At 35.4% G+C, this 18,557-nt stretch overlaps 1 long non-coding RNA gene across 3 annotated transcripts in view; it reads right to left on the reverse strand.

Moving 5' to 3' along the window:
- The window catches only part of LOC106504949, a 590,151-nt gene that overhangs the window by 237,206 nt on the left and 334,388 nt on the right, over positions 1-18,557 (reverse strand). For 2 of the 3 annotated variants that reach the window (XR_002335798.1, XR_002335799.1), the window contains exon 4: positions 5,184-5,280. This is a non-coding gene — a long non-coding RNA (uncharacterized LOC106504949). Of the gene's footprint in view, positions 1-1,150; positions 3,421-5,183; positions 5,281-18,557 lie in introns of those variants that run through there. The other variant, XR_002335800.1, reaches the window with a different exon arrangement.

An 18,557-nucleotide genomic window follows, 5' to 3' on the forward strand; every position in this document is an offset into this window, starting at 1 on the left:
CTAATCTACAAAGACTTCTCTAGTTAAGTTCTGTGTTAATAAGCAGAGGTTTTTGATACTACATAATGAAATGTGTTAATATGTAGAAGATTCTGATAACTCCATGAATGAGTATTTTCCAAATGGCTAATGCATGATGGTGAAACATCATGCATGGTAAAAGACAATTCACCTTGCAAGGTAAACCAATGAATTTTCATGCAATAGAGTAGGTCATTGATAGTACAGCTGGTTGAATGGTGGCCCCTAAAAAGATATGTCCATGTCTTAATCCCAAGAACCTGGACTTTGTATGATGAAAGAGTAAATGACATGTGAAAAGATGTAATTACATTGAGGATTTTGAGAGAAGCAGCTTATCCTGGATTATCTGGGTGGGCCCCAAATCCAGTGACCTTGATCTTGTAAGAATTAGGCAAAGGAAGATTTTATAGGCAGCTGAGGATAAGGCAATGTTACCACAGGGAGGCAGAGATGGACATGATGAGATTATAAATGAAGGAATGCTACAGTCATCAGGAAATCAAAGAGGCACAGAACAGAACCTCTCCTCAAGCTTTGGAGGGCGTACAGACAAACAGGAACCTTTACTGCAGACCTCTAGCCTCCAGAAGTGTGAAGGAATAAAATTCTGTTGCCAGTCATTCAGTTTGTGCTAATCTGTTGAGGCAGCACTAAAAAAAAAAAAACTAATATAGTTTCAGATTCCACACTGCAACTCAACTTTAAGGAATTACCACTTACTGATTTTCAGCACAATATTAAAAATATTCACAATTATCTTAAAAAAACCTATTAAAACACTCCTCCCTTTTCCAGTTACATATGTCTGAAAACAGATTTTCTCTGCATATTTCCAACAAAACAGTATATGGTGGCAGAATGAAGCAGAATCAAGTAAGAGCATATAGCCATCTTCTATCAAGCCAAACATTAAAGCAATTTACGTAAATCTAAAGCAATGCCACTCTAGTAACTACTTTTTATTTTGGAAAAGTATAGTTAAGTTTCATAATATTTGTTAATAAATGTTTTTGTATTTTTATTTTTAAATGAATACGTAATTATTTTAAAAATTTATCATTTATGATTTTTAATACAATAAATACTGATAGATGTAATCCACATAAACAACTTCTTAGGGACCCTCAATAATTTTTAGGGGTACACAGTGGCTCTAGATAAAAAGAGAATTATTATATTAACCAATCTATTATACTTATATTCCAACTTTATGCATTCTTAATAAATATTCACGAGACTTCCTTAATTAAGAATAAAGTATAAGAAAATGAATGCAGAGTTCAACGGTCTTTAGGAAGAAGCTAGATTTCAGTATAAAAATTGTGCTTATTAAAGGTCCAGAAGGTCTTAATTAAAAGATAAAAATCATTTTACTTTTCAATCAACAAAAGAGAAAGAAAGAAATACAGAGCTTTGATACAGGGGAAGTACTGTATCAAAAGTCACAGCCAGAATCTTCCTTGACATTTCTTGCACCATGTAAAGGATTACATACACAACAATACTTCTTCAAATTCTTGTAAGACTTCCACATAATTCCCTTACATACAAAATTATTTCTATTCCTTCTCTCCAAACTTCCCCCTAAACTCCTTCCCAGACTTAACATACTATGACTTGTATTCTTGCCTCCAATTTCTACATCATGAAGGCCCCAGACCTCAAGTGTGACCTGAACTATTCTCAGGAAGTGGAGGAGGAAAAGATACTCAATGGTCAAAGCCAGAACCAACATTTGAAGGCGAAGGTGACGGTGAAAAAGATTCTCAAAACATTCAAGATTTGGGTCCTATATACATAGGCTTATAGTTTGTCATGGATCAGATAGCACTTTAAGTTTATTATGATATTGTAAATACTGTTTATTGGTTTTCAAACTTTTTAAGCAACTATATGCAAACAGCAGGAAGCATAATTAAAATAACATTAATCTAATTTTGTTCATACTGACAATGTAGAAGTAATGGCAGAGCTGACAGAAGTTGATGAGGAAAAGGAATGAAGAATAAAGAGAAGTCAGAGCCACACTTTTCTTCATCTTCTGTAAAATGGTGACTCAATAAATACTCTCTAAAGCAGTGTCAGGAACACAAATTCTCAGACTTCACCCTGAACCTGGTGTTGAAAATTTAGCTGAACTACACCATGAAACTGCTGCCCAGCACTCCTTCTGTGTGGCCAAGCAGCCCTGAGCTGACACGAGCTCCTCCCTGAGCAAATGCCCTAAACAACAGAAAACAGAACCATGGTAAATATAAGTTATTTCTTAATGATATAACTCCCTCCACTACCCCTGTGATAAGCATACTCCCAGGCATCCCAGGGCTTTCCTCCTGTATATCCCTTGGATAAAACCTCCTGCAAAGGTTACCAAAACCCTGCTACTTAGCATTTGAATTTATCCATCTGACCTTAACCCGAGACTGCCAAGCATTCCACCCACCAACCCCAAACCAGGCATGTTCCAGGATCCTGCATGTTCTCTCGACCTACACCCCTCCTTGCCCCTCATGTGGTCCCTTGAGGTAGAGGATGTACTTCCTCTAAGACATTTGAATAAGAAACTTCTCTATTTCCACTCACTTGTAGTCTTTTGTTGAACCTTGGCTCACCATCTGATAGCCCAACAGTTCAGCCCTGGGCTTATCAAATGTGAATTTAACAAAGTCACAGCACCTGCTACATCACATCCTAGGAGTGAGGCTTAGCACCCTGAGTTTTGACAAGACTTCCAGGTGATTTTGATGCATTCCAAAGTTTGAGAGCCAATCATCTTTGTCAGATCAAGAAGAAGAGGTCTAAAAGTTATTTTAAGGAGAAAAGGTAACCACTAGAATAACTATAAAAGAGTTTCTTTATATAAGAATATATATAAGAAAATCAAGAGTGGAACATGTGAGGGAGAAGACATTTAAATGTATTAATTGTCAGCTTAATGGGTTATCAAGAGCTGGTGAATTAAGTAACACTGATAAAAATGTATTATTTAACTATATAATAATAACACAAGTTAAAAAGTTAAAAGTGCTATATCTGAGGAATCAGACTAGAGAAGAGAATAGTGAACACAGTCATTCTTTATTGTATACCTTGCTGTGAAGTGGCTTTTTTTCCAAATTACTTTTATCAATTTGAAATAGCATTCAGTATTCAATTTTCAGATCCCTGGAAATTCTATATCTAAATACTTATTTGAGTATTTATTTGTGTCTCTCATCAGATCAAAGAAGTTGGATTAAGAAGACTTCATCTAATTGCCATCTTCATTAAGACTGATAGGCAAGGCCAGTTGCCATCAGGATTTCCAGTTCCAAAGCGAAGCTTGTACCAAAGTCGAGCAGGCACAGACTTCACTCAGGCTATTGCCATAGAAGAAAAAAACTGAACTCCATTTTGCTGAAACAAAAGGCAGGAGGATTTTTAAGTGATGGGACGAGCCAGTGGAGAAGTAAGTTGACCAAAGAAATGTGTGGCGCATGATTTCCAGTGGTAGTAATTAGGCTGAGTTTGCTAGTTGGTCCCCAAAGTTAGGCTCCTACCTCTCCACCTGGTAGAGGAATGCCCTTCTGTTGTTTACATCTCAAAGAGATGGTCCCTTGGTCCTTAAGAAAGACATTTCCTAGGTTGTGAAAGCGACAGAAGTCTGGGACAATATTTACATACATTTCAAAGGGGCAGAGAAAGACTGTATAATTTCAATTTTTCTAAAGTAAATGTTTTTTTGAAAAGGGAAATCAGGGGTCTTATAGTAAGGAAGAAACATGTTTAAAGTTTAGTCAAGCAGAGGGGAATGTTGAGGCCATCTGGGTTGTTACTAACAATATTTCATATGCTCAAGTATGTATTTCTTCACATTCCAAAAGGCACTCCAAGAAGAAGCCTATTACAGGGATTTAGATGCAGTAATTATAGGAGACATTCAGGGCATAGGCACTTTTATTCCTCTATCTTTTCTCTGACATGCAGACCACACCTGCCTATAGCAATCATGTTTGGCTATAAACTACTTGGTTTAGAGTCCATTCTGAATAATCTTTTTATTATTTAGGTATATACAACACCCTATAAACAGATTATGATCACATAATATTGATGAATAAATATTCCCAAGCAGAGGAAACATACTGAAGAGTACACAGCAGACACTGGAAACTTGTACAAAGTCAAAAATCAATTCACAAACCAAATCTATTTCATCTCATCTGTATTTCCCTTTCTACTGGACTAACAGCCAAGTCAACCCTTTCAACTCAGACATGAGCTCAAAAGTCCACTTGACCCTTAGATACCAAAAACGACCCACAGAATTCATGCACATAGCTCACCGATGCCAAGATAAGGGCAGATGGATTTAAAAAAATAATAATAGGCAACCTCTGTAGAAAAAAATATGAGATAACCACAAGTAAAACTACTTGTTTCATTATAAAGCATTAATATATGCATTTAGTGGATCACTTAGATTCCTGACCTTTGAGAAACAATATTTTCACCATTTATCTTAAAAGCATACCATCACAGAAAACTTCTGATTATGCTTAAGTAGATTATCTACTAGCCTATTTAGTTAAAAACTTACATGCATAGGTTTAGGTACACATAGAGGACCTAGCAAAATTAAGTGACCTTATATGAATTATTTCAGACACTCCTGTTTTCATCCCAGGATGGAAAGGAGTCTACTTCTATTTTAAACTTCCCACTACTTTCAGAAAATAGGCCACTCCTACTTTTTGAAAATCATCTCCCCAGCTCCTAGTCACCCTGAATTTTTTAGCCACTCAAGAGCTTAGTCTTGCACTTTTCTTCTTCATATTCTCACCCTGAATCATTTCAATATTCATAAAAACTTTACAACATTCAGGTTCCCACCAGCCAAAAGCCCAAAAAGATAACACATATAAAAGAAAATATTTAAAGAAATATATATTTTTTTTATCTAACATAACATTAGCAAACTGCTCCAAAACTTAGTGGCTTAAAGTAATCAGCATTTATTATCTCATGTTTCTATGAGTAAGGAATCCAGCAGTGACTTGCTTACCTGGGTGGTTCTGACTTAGGGTCGCTTATGAGGTTGCAGGATGTCAGCCATGTCTGAAGATATCTGAGGCTTGATTGGACCTGGAGGATGTATTTCTAAAAAAAATCTCACTAACCTGGTGCCAGTTTTTGGAAGGAGCTTCCATGTCCCTCTCCATGAGCTGTTTCCATACCATCGTGACATGATGACAGGCTTTCTCCATCATGAGCCATCTATCAGAGAAGAGGCAAAGCCACAACATCTTTTATGACCCAGCCTCAGAAGTCAGATGCCATTATTTTTGCAAATACACAACTGGTGATACAACTTAGCATTATTTCATGTGAAAAAGAAATATACAAGGATAGCCAATAAAAAAGATCACTGGGTACCATCTTGAATGCTAGCTGTCACAACATCCTTCTTTTATCCTTCTCTTATTCACTAATGCCCTCTCTCTGGTTTTGCTACTAGGCTATTCAAATACTGGATCCACATCTTTCCTCTCTTATTTTAACTCCTTGTTTCCTTTACCATCGACCTCAGTGCATAGTACTCCATAGAAACTATTTCCTTGAAGATTACCAGTGATCTCTTACCGCTAAATTTATGACCTTGGCCTTTCTGCAGATATATTCTTTAAAGTCTTACAATGTTTGATGTTACAGCACACCCCACTCATCAATTTCTATCCTCCTTTGGCATCTTTGGTACATACAGTTATAGGCTTCTCCTATCCCTTTGATGCCACTTCTCTATTTTCCATGACATTCTTAAGTGTGGAGTGTTCTGTAAGCTCATCTGTCTGGTTTTCTTAATGTACAAAGACTGGGCTGATATTCACTCACTACTTCAGCTGTAACATCTATTATCCAGCCACTAAGATGCATTTCCTTCCCTATTCAATCCTAAGTCCTTGCAAGGTGCCTTCATGTATTTCCATCCTCTAACCTCTAAACAAGGCCCAATGTTTCTTCCTTCAATGCCTCCTGGAAGAATCTTTTATCCCATCATCTCCACTACCAACACCCTAGTCCAAATCCTCCATATACCACAACCAGATTAGCACAGCAATATTTTAGCTTCTAAACTTAACCATATTCTAACAATGACACTGCTTCTACTCTAAACCAATTCTCACATGTTTGGATGCCAAATTTCCTTTATAATTCCTTTTACTTTTTCCAGTACAAGAAGATTCATTTTTTTTTTCACTTTTTCCAGCACAAGAAGAATTACAATCTACTGCTTTCCAATCTAAATTTCCTAGACTGGCTTTTAAAGCATGTATTGTTTTCCCATTTGGCTAACCTATCTAGTTTCTTCCTCCCCTATTTCTTATTTTCCATATTTCTCTTTTGTGAGGTTAATTCATTCACTATTCCCCAAATTTCCACATTTACCTTTTTAATTCTTTTTTTCCACAAAAATAAACAACGTATTTATCTCCTACCAATTCATCCTACCCATTTTACAGGTTTGACTTAAATTCCACAATCCCCATGAAATTTCCAAGTACTTCAGTTCACACTGAGCTGCTTAATTTGGGGAGTTCCTAATGCTCAATTAGGCATCCACATCTTTGATTCTTTTTCAGTCTCATTTCCATGGCTATGCTGCAAGCATCTAAAGACTGGAGTCATATTTTATATTTCTTCTTTATTTCTTTTAAAACATCTAAAATGGCCTACAAGTAACATGCTGAGCATATAATAGGCCATGAATAAGTATCTATTGGTTCACTAAATAAGGACAATAGCTAGAAAATTCCCATGCCATTTGACAGAATGACTACAGGCAAAAGAAACCCTCCCAAAATATACTATTTAAAAGTGCATTTTCACCATGTGTCATCAACACACACACAAATTACTATCTTTTAGAAGAGCCAACCTTAGCTCTTTAAGAATGTGTAAAATCCAAAGACAGAATTTTTAAAGTTTCAGCTGCTTAATGAAAAAGCAGATATGCAAAATAATAGCTTGATTTACAGAGGAAATCAGGTTACACCCCAAAAGCAATCTGTTAATTTCAGCAGTTGCAGAATTAGGGGGAAAAAATTAAGGGAAAGGAAATTCTAATAAAGCCAAAATAAGAAAAACCTACATGATATGTAACAAAAAAAAAAAATAGTGAAGGTAATTGTATCACTGCAAAAAAATTACACTTTTCTAATTCGAGCACATTAATATTAATGATTATTAAAAATAGCTGACCTATCTTTGGAAAAGGAACATATTGTATTTTCTCAAAGTCTCATGGCTGGTCATACCCTGGTCTGAAAGCAGTATTCTGTCTTGGAAACAGCATGAGTTTCCACAACCAGCGGAACTTACATTACTAGTTGAGGGACCTTTGGCAACTAACCTCATGGGGCCGTTGTGAGAACTAAATGAGATTACGTATCTAAAAGAACTTGGCATGGTGTCGGACACACACCAGTCACTACATCTCAGTTTCTTTCCATTTTGCTTAGCAGAGATAAAGAGAAGAGCAGACAGAATAACCCTGGAATAGGAGGGATTATTATCACAGGTCAGCTGGTAGTTAGGTTGTGGCAGGACAGCCTACTGTCTTCCAGTTGTCATTTTCATCTTCTTCATTTTGGCAGTTGATTCCCCTTGAGTTTTAATGGGCACACAGGGGCCAAGAGGTTCTATTTCTTTTGCCTCCTTAGGGTTTTTAATTGTTTGATATGCTGTGCCTTTGGGTAGGCTAGACACTTCACTTTGCTTTTATTTACTACTCACTTCTGCCCTGACCCAGCCCAATCCCAAGACTCATAACTCCTTCCTGACCTTCTGGGCTCTTCTGCATATGGCTAGTGGGCCAGATGGTCCCTAAGGATTCTTCCAGAATTCAGTAGCCTTGGAGAAACACATGGAATAATGTTCATTTCTCTGGTGATCAATATTATAATGACTTGGTGGGGGGTTTTTTGTTTTTGTTTTCAAAATTTAAGAGGAAATTTGAAAAAAAAATCTGAAAATTCTCAGATTTTCTCTGCATGTTATACCTGTCACATTTTTATTTAGGAGATGTTTATTGGTTTCCTGTGGCTGTTGTAACCCATTACCATAAACCAGAGATAGCTAAAATGACAGATTCATTATTTTACAGCTCTAGAGGCCAAGTCTAAAATCAGTGTGTCCAGAAGCCCCCACTGCCTGTCAAGGCTGTGGAGACAATCATTCTTTGCTTTTTTCCAGCTTCAGGTGACTTCAGGTCTTATTTGGCTTGGAGCTGCCTCATCCCAATCTCTGCTTCCATTCTCACATGACCTTCTCCTCTTCTCTTCCGTCTATAAAATCTTGGTCTGCCTGACTCTTTTAAGGATACTAGTCATTGGATTCAAGGCCCACCTAGATGATGCGGGATCATACCATCCCAAGAACCTTTAGTTACCTATACAAAGACTAGTTACCTGTACAAAGGCTACTTCCAAATAAGAGAATATGCACCGGTTCTGGGGATTAGGACTTAGATCTATCCTTTGAGGATCCAACATTGAACCCACTACAGAAGGCTACATAAACCATCACGCACTTATAAAATATAGGTGTACAGATGTCATTCACTCTGAAGAGGAAATAACCCAATGTCAAATTTTTCAACTATTTACAAAAAAAAAATTGCATTTTCAGGAAAATTTTAAGATGTCTTAATCTACCTTTTGAAGTTACAAGTTTAAATAGCAATATTTTCCATCAATTTCTTCCACATTATCATGTAATTTTTATGATTGTTAACTGTAGTCTAATTTGTGAACTCCCTACTTCTTGAATAGATCACAATTATTGAAAAAGAAATCTTGCAAATGACTCACTTTTCCCTGTTTAGTTTTACAAGCAGTACATGTACATTATCTTAAAGTTCAACAAGAAAAGAGGAAAGAATTATTCCTCTTCAATAACGCTTGCCCAATTCCTCTTCTTGGGAAAAAAATAGTTTAAAATTCCTTTCAGGATGTTTTGTACACACAAAAAGGGCAGTTACCTGCCTTTTTAAATCATAAATGGGATCACGCTATACATAGCACTCAGTGAATTACCCCACTATTTTGTCAAAGTCCTGAAGATCCCTAACAGAGATCTATCCCATTATTTTTGCAAGAACACAATATTTGACAGAAGGAATGCAGCATAATTAGTTTATGGACATTTAAGTTGCTTTCCAATTTTGGGAAAAGCTTACAAGGGTCACATGTCTTTAAGAATGTACAAAGATTTCAGAGTTCCCGTCGTGGCACAGTTGTTAACGAATCCAACTAGGAACCATGAGGTGGCGGGTTCAATCCCTGGCCTTGCTCAGTGGGTTAAGGATCTGGCGTTGCCGTGAGCTGTGGTGTAGGTTGAAGACACGGCTCAGATCCTGTGTTGCTATGGCTGTGGCATAGGCCAGCAGCTACAGCTCCAATTCGACCCCTAGCCTGGGAACCTCCATATGCCATGGGAGCGGCCCAAGAAATAGCCAAAAAAAAACTGGCCAAGAATGCTAAAGGACAATTCTTACCTGGTCAATCAACCAGCTATGTGTATCTGAATGGATACACACACACATATATAAAAGGTATAAAAAGTATATTGAAATATATTTATATGTGTATATTATATATATATATATATAGTACACATTTTTTATACTACAGATAGTATATGGGGAATTAGATAAATTGGGGAATAGGTTTCTTATGCCAATATCCTTCCTAACCCACCCACCACTGAGCATCCAGTACTCAAAAATTGGAAGAGGTAGGTCATTTTTAGATGTGATGAACAAAAAAGTAATAGGAAAAAAGTGGCATGTTATGACTTCTGACCTGGTGCAATGATCCCAGACAAAAATCCCCCCTCAGAATGGATGCAACTCCACAGTACCTATTTGATGCAGCTTACATCACTTTAGGAGCTCAAGCCAACAGTGCATCAGTACTCATTACACCTTGTTCTCCAAAGTTCTAGTGAGAAACTTGGTAAAAGCTATATGTCACTTGAATTCCAAGGTGATCTGATTTAAATGAGTGCAGCACCACAAATTATATATTTAGATGTTTTTCAGCCAAAGTAGCAAAGGGAGAATATCCTTTCATCAGGCTCAAGTTGAATTGGAGTGACAGCACCATAAAAAACTTCTCAAGGAGCCTCAATAGCTGTCACTCCTGACTTCAGCACTCCACATAATTATAAGATAGTAATAAAAAATTATTCCAAAGCATTTGAACAATTATATGTTCTTAAAAACAGGTTGACAACTAGGAATGCACAAGTTTTGAAAATAGTAGATCTGATAGTTCTTTAAGATTGCAGCAGGAAACTGCATTTCTCAGAGGAGCACATGAAATTTTTTATCAATCCATTATGGAACATTTACAGACTCAGAATTTACTGTTGTCTATAGAAATTCCTTCTCTTAGGCTCTTCCTTATTCAGGGACTCAAAGATCCTTAATCCAACCCTGCTCAAGTCCAAATCACTCTCGCTTTCTACCTCCTAACCACCCCCTCACCACCACACCACACCACAACACACCACCATCATCACCATCACACATTTAGCAAAGCATGGTGCCAAATAAAAAAAAAAAAAAACATGAACATTTTCATCAGAAAACAATTCCTTGCAATGCATTCTGAGACACATATAATATTGAGTTGTTTCAACACCTGTTTTATTTACAGCAAAGAGAACAGAAATGTTAATAATTCTGACACATGAATTGGCTGGATTGAAGAGGAGCATACACTGGGTTAGAGACATGGCTCAGGATCTCTGCATTTAGGTAGTGATATTTCAGGACAAGAGAATTTTGTACTAGGGGATGAGTTTATTCTGTGAACAAACAAGTAAAGCAAGCGATTATTTTTGTAATTTTTACCTGTTATTGCTGAAATAATCTTTTCACCATTTGGAGAAAAAAATCACTACTAACCGTTCTGTGATTTCTTTTTAATCAATGTTCTGGTACTTTTCTCAGCAGGTTTTTACTTTGTTGAGACATAATTAACATTCGCTAAAATGCGTCAACTTTAAACGTTCAGTTTGATGATGCCAACAATTATATACCATCATGCAATCACCATTCAAAACCTATACAGAAAAAATATTCCCTAGCACTCCGTTCCTGTCAATTTTCTCCCTACTCCCACATCTGATGAAATTTCTATCATTATAGATTACATCTGTCTGTATTTGGCTATCATATATATGAAATCCTACAGTATATACTGTTCTGTGTATATGTTCTTTTGCTTAATACAATGTTGCTATGTATCCACATTGTTCTGACCATCACTAGTTTTTCCTTTTATTACAAAGTTGTATTCAACTGTATGGATGTACTACAACTTGTCTATCAATATTTCTGTTAGACATTTGAGTTGATACTAGTCCAAGGCTATGATAAAATATTGCTACTATGGTCATCCTTCTACAAGTCATGGTAAATAGCTCTGAATAGTACTCCTGGGCCACAGGGGAGATGAACAGTCAACTTTTTAAAGAAACTGCCAAACAGTTTTCCTAAGCAGGTTTACTATTTACACTCCCATGACTCCTGTATGAGAGACTTTCACTCTGTAATTTTCACCAAAATTTGTTGTTTTCAGTCTTGTCTTTAGCCATTTCAAGGCATTTTTCATAGTATCTCATTTCTGTTTTAGTTTGCATGGCCTAGTAATTAATGCCACAACACTTTTTTAAATGTACTTCTTTTGTGAAGTATCTGTTCAAGAAATAGCACATATTTCCATTTGGTTATTTCTGGTAGGAATTCCTTATATAGTCTGTATACCAATCCTTTAAAAGATACTCTGGAAATTTTTCCAGTTCATGCTATGTTTATTTTTAATGGAGTCTTTCATGAGCAAATTCTTAATTTTGTCTAAGTCCAAAAATTAATTTATGTTTTAAGGTTTATGCTTTTTGTGTTCTACACAGGAAATTTTTGCTAACCTGAGATCATGAAGATATTTTTCTGTTTTATTCTAGAGAATTCTGAATCTGGTTTTATGTTTAGATCAATGATCTGTCTAATATTAATTTCTGTACATAGCATGAAAGCAGAGTACATTTTCTTCCATACAAATACCAAGTTTTTCCTACAATATTTATTGAAAAGACTTTCCCCAAAAAATAGCATTGGCATTTTTATTAAAAAAGAAAAAAAAATCACCTGCTAGAATATGTATGAGTCAGTTTCTGGACTCTGTTCTGTTCCTTTATTTTTCAATTCTTAGGCCAATAACACACTATTTTGATTAATATGTGTTTATAACAAGTTTAAAAACCAGGTAAAGTCCTCCAACTTCGTTTTTCAGGATATTTTAGCTTCCTGTTTTCTTTGCATTTCTATAAATAATTTGAAAACATCTTGTCTATGTCTTGAGAATAGCCTGTTGACATTTTCATAAAGATTGTATTGAATGTATGTATCAAGTTAGAAAGTATAGAAATTCCAGCAAGATTTCATTTTCCAATCATGCTCTTTCCCTCCCTCCCATTATTAAACATGCATAAGCTGTTCAAATGGTCTTTTCCTCTCCTATCTGTGGAAACACTTCCTCCAGGGTGAGAGTAGTGTTAAGTCTCTCCTATCCTATAAAGGGCTCCTCACACTCTAATGTTTTATTTGTTTGGGTTTCTTTACAATAGGTTTTTATTTTTAAATATGATTTTTATAGTTTATCTTCCTTGTTGTATTTGTTAATTTAAGACTTATGGTCTGTTCTTTTTACATTCAAAATTTTTTCACCAGAAGGTTTTTAGTTTAATAGCTGTAAAAACTTTTTCCCTATTACTGTGTCTGAGAAAGCAAAAAAGTATCAGAAGTGCCTAAGAGTCCAAGCAATCATAATAAAAATTACTGTTGACTCAACACTTTCTACGTGCTAGGACTTAGATTTATAAATATCAACTTAATTCTATCCTCAGAACAACACTATCCAATAGGTGTGATTACCATTATCTCCATTTTACAGATGAGTAAACTGATATACAAACTACCAGTGATTTGCCTAATGAAGCATAACTGAGATTTGCACACAAGTCATTTTTTGCATTTCAACCCCACTTTCTTACCTCTTCATGCTAATAACTCTTTATCAAATCTTAGCATTCCAACATTTATTTTGAGTTCCCAGTAGCTATTTGAGTTTTTCATTGTAAATTCTTTATTCTTTCAGTTCCACCACATCTGTATTTTTTATAACAAACTCTTCTGTTCACTTAGCATTTTGATACAACAATAGATGTTATTTATTAAGTGCCCACATAAAAGACATTACATTAGTTTACAAACCTAACACAAACTCTGAGAAATGCCATTATCCCCATTCTACTTTTAGGGGAAAAAGCAAATCGCTTAATTCACATAAAAACCGGTGAAAAATATAAAGAAGATAAAAACACAACCATACTAAATCTATGAGATTCAGCAAAAGTAGTTCTTAGAGGGAAGTTCAAAGCAATACAGGCTTTTCCCAAAAGACAAGAAAAATCTCAAATAAATGACCTAACCTACTACATAAAAGAATTTTAAAAAGAAGAACAAACAAAACCTAAAGTCAGCAGAAGTAAATAAAGAACAGAGAGGAAATAGAGATGTTTAAAAAAAAAAAAAAAAAAACCGAGTGGGTTCTTTGATAGGGTAAACAAGACTGACAAACCTCTGGCCAAACTCACCCAGAAAAAAAGAAAACCCAAATAAAATAAGAAATGAAAAAGGAGAAATAAGAAAGAAATGAAAAACAACACAGAAATTAAGAAAAAAAACTTAAGGGAATACTATGAACAATTTTATGTCAACAAATTCAACAATCTAGAAGAAATGAACAAGTTTCTAGACCAAAACTGAATCAAGAAGAAATAGACAGTCTGAACAGTCTGATCACTAGAAATGAAACTACATAATATTAAAAAAAAAAAAAACCTCTCTTCAAACATAAGTCCAAGACCAAATAGCTTCCCAGGTGAATTCTATCAAACATATAAAAAGGACTTATACCTATCCTTCTTAAACTCTTCCAAAAGACTGAAGAAGAAGGAACATTCCCAAAGACATACTAGGAAGCCACCATCACCCTAATACCAAAACCAAAGATACCACCAAAAATTATAAGCCAATGACTTTGATGAATATAGATGTAAAATTCTCAACAAAATATTAGCAAACTAAATCCAACAACACATAAAAAGATCATACACCATGACCAAGTGGGATTCATCCCAAGTTCACAAGAATGGTTCAACATATACAAATCAATATGATACACAACAAACAAATGAAAAGTCAAAAGCCATGTGATCATCTCAGTAAAAGCAGAAGAAGCATCTGACAAAATTCAACATCCATTCATGATTAAAAAAAAACTCTTACCAAAGTGGGGATAGAGGGAATATCTCTCAACATTATAAAAGCTATTCATGACAAACCCACAGCCAATATAATGCTCTAAGGTGAAAAGCTGAAAGACTTCCCGCTAAAATCCAGAACCAAAAAAGGATGCCCACTCTCACCACTTTTATTTGACATAGTATTGGAAGTCTTAGCAACAGCAATCAGGCAAAAAAAAAAAAAAAAAAAAGAAGAAAAGGTATCCAGACTGGAAGGGAAGAGGTAAAACTGTCACTATCTGCAAATGACATTACAAACAAAATGGCATTTTGTTTATTTGGGTTCTCTTTTTTTCTTGGTGAGTCTGGCCAGAGGTTTGTCAATCTTGTTACCCATTCTACACTATATAGAAAACCCTAAGGACTCCACACAAAAACTACTAGAACTGATAAAATGAATTCAGCAAGGTAGCAGAATACAGTATTAATATAAAGAAACCTGTTGCATTTCTTTATACTAACAGTAAAATATCAGACAGTGTAGGTTAAAAAAATCATTACAAGTTGCACCCCCAAAAATCAAATACTTAGGAATAAACCTGGCCAAGGATGTTAAAAGATTTATACACTGAGAACCATAAAACATTTATAGAGGAAATTGAAGATGATTTAAATAAGTAGATATCCCATGCTCTTGGATTGAAGAATTAATGTTGTTAAAATGACTGTACTACTCAAAGCTATCTACAAGTTTAATGCAATCCCTATCAAATTATCCATGACATTTTTCACAGAACTAAAAAAGATAATCATAATTTATATGGAACTATAAGTAACCCAGAATTTCCAAACCATCTTAAAGAAAAAGAACAAAGCAGGAGGCGTAACTCTCCCAGACTTCAGGCAATACTTACAAAGCTACAATAACCAAAACAGCATGGTATTGGCACAAAGACAAACATGGATCATTGGAACAGAACAGAGAACCCAAAAATAAAGCCACACACCAACAGTTAAGTAATCATTGACCAAGGAGGCAAGAATATAAAATGAGAAAAAGTGTCTTCAAGTGGTTCTGGGAAAGTTGGGTAGGTGCATGTATTTCAAGAAAGTTAGAACACACCATCACACCATACACAAAAATAAACTCAAAATGGCTTATGGCTTATTACATAAGATATGGCACCATAAAACTCCTAGAAGAGAAAACAGCAAAACCTTTTCTGACATAAAATGTACTAATGTTTTCTTAGGTCAATCTCCCAAAGCAGTAGAAATAAAAACACAAATAAACCAATGGGACCTAATCAAATTTACAAACTTCTGCACAGCAAAGGAAACCCATCAACAAAATGCAAAGACAACCTACAGAATGGGGGAAAATATTTTCAAATGAGGCAATTGACACGGCTTAATTTCAATTATACAAATTACACATACAACTCAAAAAAAACAAATAACCCAACTGAAAAATGGGCAGAAAACCTCAATAGACATTTCTTCAAAGAAGAAATACAAATGGCAGATAAGCATATAAAAACACTCAACATCACTATTAGAGAAATACAAATTAAAACTACAATGAAGTATCATCTCACACCAGTTAGAATGGCCATCATTAAAAACTCTACCAATAATAAATGCTGGAGAGGATGTAAAGTAAAGATAATCCGCCTACACTATTAGCGTAAATCTAAGTTAGTACAGCCACTACAGAAGACAGTATGGAGTTTCCTTGGAAAAGAAAGACTAGAGTTAGCATTTGATCCAACAATCACACTCCTGGGCATATATCCAAACTAAACTATAATTCAAGAAGATACATGTACCCCTATGGTCATAGCAACACTATTCACAATAGCCAAGACATGGAAACAACCTAAATGTCCATCAACACATGAATGATTTAGGGAAGATGTGGTACATGATACAATGGTACACCACTCAGCCATAAAAAAAAATGAAATAATGCCATTTGCAGCAGCATGGATGAAACTAGATTATCATTCTAAGAGAGTTCAATCAGAAAGAGAATGGCAAATACCATATGGTATCACTTACATGTGGAATATAAAACATGACACAAATGAACCTACCTATAAAACAGAAACAGACTCACAGACATGACAAAACTTGCGGTTGCCAAGGGGAGGGGGTTGAGAGAGGGATGAAGTCGGAGGTTGGCATTAGCAGATGTAAGCTATTCTGCATGGAGGGAATAAAAAACAAGGTGGTACTGTATAATACAGAAATATATTCAACATACTATGATAAACCATAATGGAAACGACTATCAAAAAAAGAACATATACAACCGCCATCACTTTGCTATAGAGTAGAAATTAAAGACATTGTAAATAAACTATACTTCAATTAAAAATAAAAAACCTTCCTTCTGCTGACTTTAGGACTTTTTTGTTCTTCTTTTTCTAATTCGTTTAGGTGGAGGGTTAAGTTGTCAATTTGGGATCTTTCTTCTTTTTTGAGAAAGGCCTGTATTGCTATAAATTTCCCTCTGAGCACTGCTTTCGCAGCATCCCATAGACTTTGAGAGGTTGTGTCTTCATTATCATTTGTTTCAAGGTAGTTTTTAATTTCCTTCTTGATTTCCTCATTGACCTATTGGTTTTTTAGTAGCATGTTGTTTAGTCTCCATGTAGTAGGTTTTTTCTCTTTGCTTTTCCCATGGTTGATTATAAAGATCAAAGAAGAAATCAATAAAATAGAGACTCAAAAAACAATAGAGAAAATTAATAAAACCAAGAGCTGGTTCTTTGAAAAGGTGAACAAAATTGACAAACCCCTGGCCAGACTCACTAAAAAGAGGAGAGAAAGAACCCAAATAACCAAAATTATAAATGAAAAAGGAGAAATCACAACAGATACAGCAGAAATACAAAAAACCGTAAGAGAATACTATGAACAACTGTATGGCAACAAGTTTGACAATCTGGAAGAAATGGACAATTTTCTAGAATCTTACAGCCTGCCAAAACTGAATCAAGTAGAAACAGACCAACTGAACAGACCAATCACTAGAAATGAAATTGAAGAGGTCATAAAATCACTCCCTACAAATAAAAGTCCAGGACCAGATGGCTTCACAGGTGAATTCTATCAAACATATAAGAGGAATTGGTGCCCATCCTCCTTAAACTCTTTCAAAAGGTTGAAGAAGAAGGAATACTCCCAAAGACATTCTATGAGGCCAACATCACCCTCATTCCAAAACCAGGCAGAGATACCACCAAAAAAGAAAACTATCGGCCAATATCTTTGATGAATATAGATGCAAAAATTCTCAACAAAATCTTAGCCAACCGAATCCAACAACATATCAAAAAAATTATACACCATGACCAGGTTGGGTTCATCCCAGGTTCACAAGGATGGTTCAACATACGCAAATCAATCAGCATCATACAACACATTAACAAAAAAAAGGTCAAAAATCATATGATCATCTCAATAGACGCAGAAAAAGCATTTGACAAAGTTCAACATCCATTCATGATCAAGACCCTCGCCAAAGTGGGTATAGAAGGAACATTCCTGAATATAATCAAAGCCATTTATGATAAACCCACAGCAAATATAATCCTCAATGGGGAAAAACTGAAAGCCTTCTCACTCCAATCTGGAACAAGACAGGGATGCCCACTCTCACCACTGCTCTTCAACATAGTTTTGGAAGTCCTAGCCACAGCAATTAGACAAACAAAAGAAATAAAAGGCATCCATATAGGAAGAGAAGAGATCAAACTGTCACTGTATGCAATGACATGGTACTATACATAGAAAACCCTAAGGACTCAACCCCAAAACTCCTTGAACTGATTAATAAATTCAGCAAAGTGGCAGGATATAAGATTAACATTCAGAAGTCAGTTGCATTTCTGTATACCAGCAATGAAACATTAGAAAAGGAATACAAAAATACGATACCTTTTAAAATTGCACCTCACAAAATCAAATACCTCGGAATACACCTGACCAAAGAGGTAAAGGACCTATATGCCAAGAACTATAAAACTTTAATCAAAGAAATCAAAGAAGATGTAAAGAAATGGAAAGATATTCCATGTTCCTGGATTGGAAAAATCAATATTGTGAAAATGGCCATACTACCCAAAGCAATCTACAGGTTCAATGCATCCCTATCAAATTACCCATGACATTTT

This window comes from Sus scrofa, chromosome 9 (genome assembly GCF_000003025.6).
Source record: "Sus scrofa isolate TJ Tabasco breed Duroc chromosome 9, Sscrofa11.1, whole genome shotgun sequence".
Lineage (NCBI taxonomy): Eukaryota > Metazoa > Chordata > Mammalia > Artiodactyla > Suidae > Sus > Sus scrofa.